Below are 5269 nucleotides of genomic sequence, written 5' to 3' on the forward strand. Positions count from 1 at the left end.
GATGCGGAGCGACAGACGCCCCCGCGACCGCGGTTGGTCGGGAAGGCTTTTCGGATAGAGGTCGGACGGTGTGTGTGTGGACGGCTTCCCGTGGTGCCGCCGCTATCAAGCCGGAGGGTTTGAGAAACGACATTCGCGGAAGGACCGGCGCGGCCGGCGGACGCTCGCACGCGCGGCGCCCGACACTCAGCCGCTCGCTCGGCCTCCGTGGATCGTGGCTAGGTGGGATGGATGCCAAACCGGGTCGTCTCGGTCTCGCCGCAGTACGGTCGCGCCGGGGCCTGCGGGGCGGCGCGGGGAGCGCACGCTCACGCGGCGGCCGGGGCGCTAGAGTGCGACCCGCAGTGGGTAGGAACCGTCCACCCGACGTCGGACGAGCCGAGGCCGATGGAGGCCCTACCAAGGCGGGTCATGAGTGCCAGTCGGTCAGTTGGGTGAGGGGGTACTCGGAGGCCCGCCGGGAGCAGACGGGCGACCGGGGATGGGGGGCGTACGCGGGCGGGCGCCGGGAGAGAAGACGGCCCGTCCGGGGTCGAATCTCGGCCTGTGTTTTCGGAGCCGGCCGGGCATCACGCTCCCTCCTTGGATGGACAACATTCGTAGTTGACACTTTGTGTCATTTTATCCGAGCGGGCGGGCGCCTCGAGAGGCGGACCGTCCGGGGCGACTCTCGGCCTGTGTTTTCGGAGCCGGCCGGGCCTCACGCTCCCTCCTTGGATGGACAACATTCGTAGTTGACACTTTGTGTCATTTTATCCGAGCAGACGGGCGCCGCGAGGCGGACCGTCCGGGGCGACTCTCGGCCTGTGTTTTCGGAGCCGGCCGGGCATCACGCTCCCTCCTTGGATGGACAACATTCGTAGTTGACACTTTGTGTCATTTTATCCGAGCAGACGGGCGCCGCGAGGCGACCGTCCGGGGCGACTCTCGGCCTGTGTTTAAGGAGCCGGCCGGGCATCACGCTCCTTCCTTGGATGGACAACATTCGTAGTTGACACTTTGTGTCATTTTATCCGAGCGGGCGGGCGCCGCGAGGCGGACCGTCCGGGGCGACTCTCGGCCTGTGTTTAAGGAGCCGGCCGGGCATCACGCTCCTTCCTTGGATGGACAACATTCGCAGTTGACACTTTGTGTCATTTTATCCGAGCAGACGGGCGCCGCGAGGCGGACCGTCCGGGGCGACTCTCGGCCTGTGTTTTCGGAGCCGGCCGGGCATCACGCTCCCTCCTTGGATGGACAACATTCGTAGTTGACACTTTGTGTCATTTTATCCGAGCAGACGGGCGCCGCGAGGCGACCGTCCGGGGCGACTCTCGGCCTGTGTTTAAGGAGCCGGCCGGGCATCACGCTCCTTCCTTGGATGGACAACATTCGTAGTTGACACTTTGTGTCATTTTATCCGAGCGGGCGGGCGCCGCGAGGCGGACCGTCCGGGGCGACTCTCGGCCTGTGTTTAAGGAGCCGGCCGGGCATCACGCTCCTTCCTTGGATGGACAACATTCGCAGTTGACACTTTGTGTCATTTTATCCGAGCAGACGGGCGCCGCGAGGCGGACCGTCCGGGGCGACTCTCGGCCTGTGTTTTCGGAGCCGGCCGGGCATCACGCTCCCTCCTTGGATGGACAACATTCGTAGTTGACACTTTGTGTCATTTTATCCGAGCAGACGGGCGCCGCGAGGCGGACCGTCCGGGGCGACTCTCGGCCTGTGTTTAAGGAGCCGGCCGGGCATCACGCTCCTTCCTTGGATGGACAACATTCGCAGTTGACACTTTGTGTCATTTTGTTCGGCCTGTGTTTAAGGAGGCGGCCGTCCTCCACTCGGTCCGTGTTTAAGGAGCGACACTCGCGCTCCGGTTCGGCCTGTATTTAGGGAGGCGGCCGTCCTCCGCTTGGTCTGTGTTAAGGGCGACACTCTGTCCATGTTTGAGGAGCCTGGCCCTGACGCTCCTCTCCGGCCTGTGTTTAAGGAGGCGGCCGTCCTCCCCTTGGTCCGTGTTAAGGGCGACACTCGGTCCATGTTTGAGGAGCCTGGCCCTGACGCTCCTCTCCGGCCTGTGTTTAAGGAGGCGGCCGTCCTCCCCTTGGTCCGTGTTAAGGGCGACACTCGGTCCATGTTTGAGGAGCCTGGCCCTGACGCTCCTCTCCGGCCTGTGTTTAAGGAGGCGGCCGTCCTCCCCTTGGTCTGTGTTAAGGGCGACACTCGGTCCATGTTTGAGGAGCCTGGCCCTGACGCTCCTCTCCGGCCTGTGTTTAAGGAGGCGGCCGTCCTCCCCTTGGTCCGTGTTAAGGGCGACACTCGGTCCATGTTTGAGGAGCCTGGCCCTGACGCTCCTCTCCGGCCTGTGTTTAAGGAGGCGGCCGTCCTCCCCTTGGTCCGTGTTAAGGGCGACACTCGGTCCATGTTTGAGGAGCCTGGCCCTGACGCTCCTCTCCGGCCTGTGTTTAAGGAGGCGGCCGTCCTCCCCTTGGTCTGTGTTAAGGGCGACACTCGGTCCATGTTTGAGGAGCCTGGCCCTGACGCTCCTCTCCGGCCTGTGTTTAAGGAGGCGGCCGTCCTCCCCTTGGTCTGTGTTAAGGGCGACACTCGGTCCATGTTTGAGGAGCCTGGCCCTGACGCTCCTCTCCGGCCTGTGTTTAAGGAGGCGGCCGTCCTCCACTTCCTTCCATGCACCACCACATTCGCAGTTGACACTTTGCCATTTTTTCAGAGAGGTGACACTTAGTCGTTTTTTCGAAAGTTGACACTTAGTCGTTTTTTCGAAAGTTGACACTTTGCCGTTTTTTCAGAGAGGCGACACTTAGTCGTTTTTTCGAAAGTTGACACTTAGCAGTTTTTTCGAAAGTTGACACTTAGCCGTTTTTTCGAAAGTTGACACTTAGCCGTTTTTTCGAAAGTTGACACTTAGTCACTTTTTCGCCACAGTGACACCTCCAGCGCGTGCCACGGCGCTTTTCAGGTCTTCTATCCGACCTTGTGCTGTCGAGGACGGCGTGTCCGACGCCGTGGGGAGACCAGCACCATCTCCTCCATACTCGTAAACGGGGTGCTTTGGAAAACGGGGGGAAAGTCGATGAGTACACTGACTACTGGGACCATTTCATTGTACTCTGGCGCACCTGAAGACCAAAAAAGGTACTGCACCTTAGCCCGGGTACCTCACCCCCTGGTACCTCGAGGAGAACTTAGAAAAATTTCGACAAATTTTTGGTGAGCTCCAGGGAGAGAGGCTGATTTTTCGCTTTTTGAGGCCGACCGCCGAACCGGCGCGGGGCGGACTCACAAGCCCCGCAGAGCCGTGGGCACTTAGTCGTTTTTTCAGAGAGGCGACACTTAGTCGTTTTTTCAGAGGCGACACTTAGTCGTTTTTTCGAAAGTTGACACTTAGCCGTTTTTTCGAAAGTCGACACTTAGCCGTTTTTTTGGAAAGTTGACACTTAGTCGTTTTTTCGAAAGTTGACACTTAGTCGTTTTTTCGCCACAATTGGCTCTGAGCTCCAGGGGGAGAGCCTGGTTTTGCCTTATTTCAGGCCGGCTGGGGAACCGGCGCGGGTCGGATGCACGAGCCCGGCAGAGCCGTGGGCACTTAGAAAATTTTCGCCGATTAAGCTGGGACCTCCAGGCGGAGACCGGCATTCCTCGTCCTCGGGGTTCGACCCAGGAACCGGCGCTGGGCAGACGCCGTAGCCACGCAGAGCCGTGGGCACTTAGAAAATATTCGCCAAGTTGGCTCTGAGCTCCAGGCGGAGAGGCTGGTTTTGCCTTATATCAGGCCGGCTGGGGAACCGGCGCGGGTCGGATGCACGAGCCCGCAGAGCCGTGGGCACTTTGCCATTTTTCTCAGAGTCGACACTTAGTCGTTTTTTCAGAGAGGCGACACTCTGTCGTTTTTTCGAAAGTTGACACTTTGCCGTTTTTTCAGAGAGGCGACACTTAGCCGTTTTTTCAGAGATGTGACACTTAGCCGTTTTTTCAGAGATGTGACACTTAGCCGTTTTTTCAGAGATGTGACACTTTGCCGTTTTTTCGAAAGTTGACACTTAGCCGTTTTTTCGAAAGTCGACACTTAGCCGTTTTTTCAGAGATGTGACACTTTGCCGTTTTTTCGAAAGTTGACACTTAGCCGTTTTTTCGAAAGTTGACACTTAGTCGTTTTTTCACAGATGTGACACTTAGAAACTTTTTGCCAAGTTGGCTGTGAGCTCCAGGAGGAGACCGTTATTTTTCGTCATTCGAGGCCGACTGCGGAACCGGCGCTGGGCGGACGCCAAAGCTCGGCAGGGCCGTGGGCACTTAGAAACTTTTTGCCAAGTTGGCTGTGAGCTCCAGGAGGAGACCGTTATTTTTCGTCATTCGAGGCCGACTGCGGAACCGGCGCTGGGCGGACGCCAAAGCTCGGCAGGGCCGTGGGCACTTAGAAACTTTTTGCCAAGTTGGCTGTGAGCTCCAGGAGGAGACCGTCATTTTTCGTCATTCGAGGCCGACTGCGGAACCGGCGCTGAGCGGACGCCAAAGCTCGGCAGGGCCGTGGGCACTTAGAAACTTTTTGCCAAGTTGGCTGTGAGCTCCAGGAGGAGACCGTTATTTTTCGTCATTCGAGGCCGACTGCGGAACCGGCGCTGGGCGGACGCCAAAGCTCGGCAGGGCCGTGGGCACTTAGAAACTTTTTGCCAAGTTGGCTGTGAGCTCCAGGAGGAGACCGTTATTTTTCGTCATTCGAGGCCGACTGCGGAACCGGCGCTGGGCGGACGCCAAAGCTCGGCAGGGGCCGTGGGCACTTAGAAACTTTTTGCCAAGTTGGCTGTGAGCTCCAGGAGGAGACCGTTATTTTTCGTCATTCGAGGCCGACTGCGGAACCGGCGCTGGGCGGACGCCAAAGCTCGGCAGGGCCGTGGGCACTTAGAAACTTTTTGCCAAGTTGGCTGTGAGCTCCAGGAGGAGACCGTCATTTTTCGTCATTCGAGGCCGACTGCGGCACCGGCGCTGAGCGGACGCCAAAGCTCGGCAGGGCCGTGGGCACTTAGAAACTTTTTGCCAAGTTGGCTGTGAGCTCCAGGAGGAGACCGTTATTTTTCGTCATTCGAGGCCGACTGCGGAACCGGCGCTGGGCGGACGCCAAAGCTCGGCAGGGCCGTGGGCACTTAGAAACTTTTTGCCAAGTTGGCTGTGAGCTCCAGGAGGAGACCGTCATTTTTCGTCATTCGAGGCCGACTGCGGAACCGGCGCTGAGCGGACGCCAAAGCTCGGCAGGGCCGTGGGCACTTAGAAA

The sequence above is a fragment of the Syngnathus leptorhynchus genome, unplaced genomic scaffold, assembly GCF_054491065.1.
Source record: "Syngnathus leptorhynchus isolate UIUO unplaced genomic scaffold, UIUO_Slep HiC_scaffold_739, whole genome shotgun sequence".
Lineage (NCBI taxonomy): Eukaryota > Metazoa > Chordata > Actinopteri > Syngnathiformes > Syngnathidae > Syngnathus > Syngnathus leptorhynchus.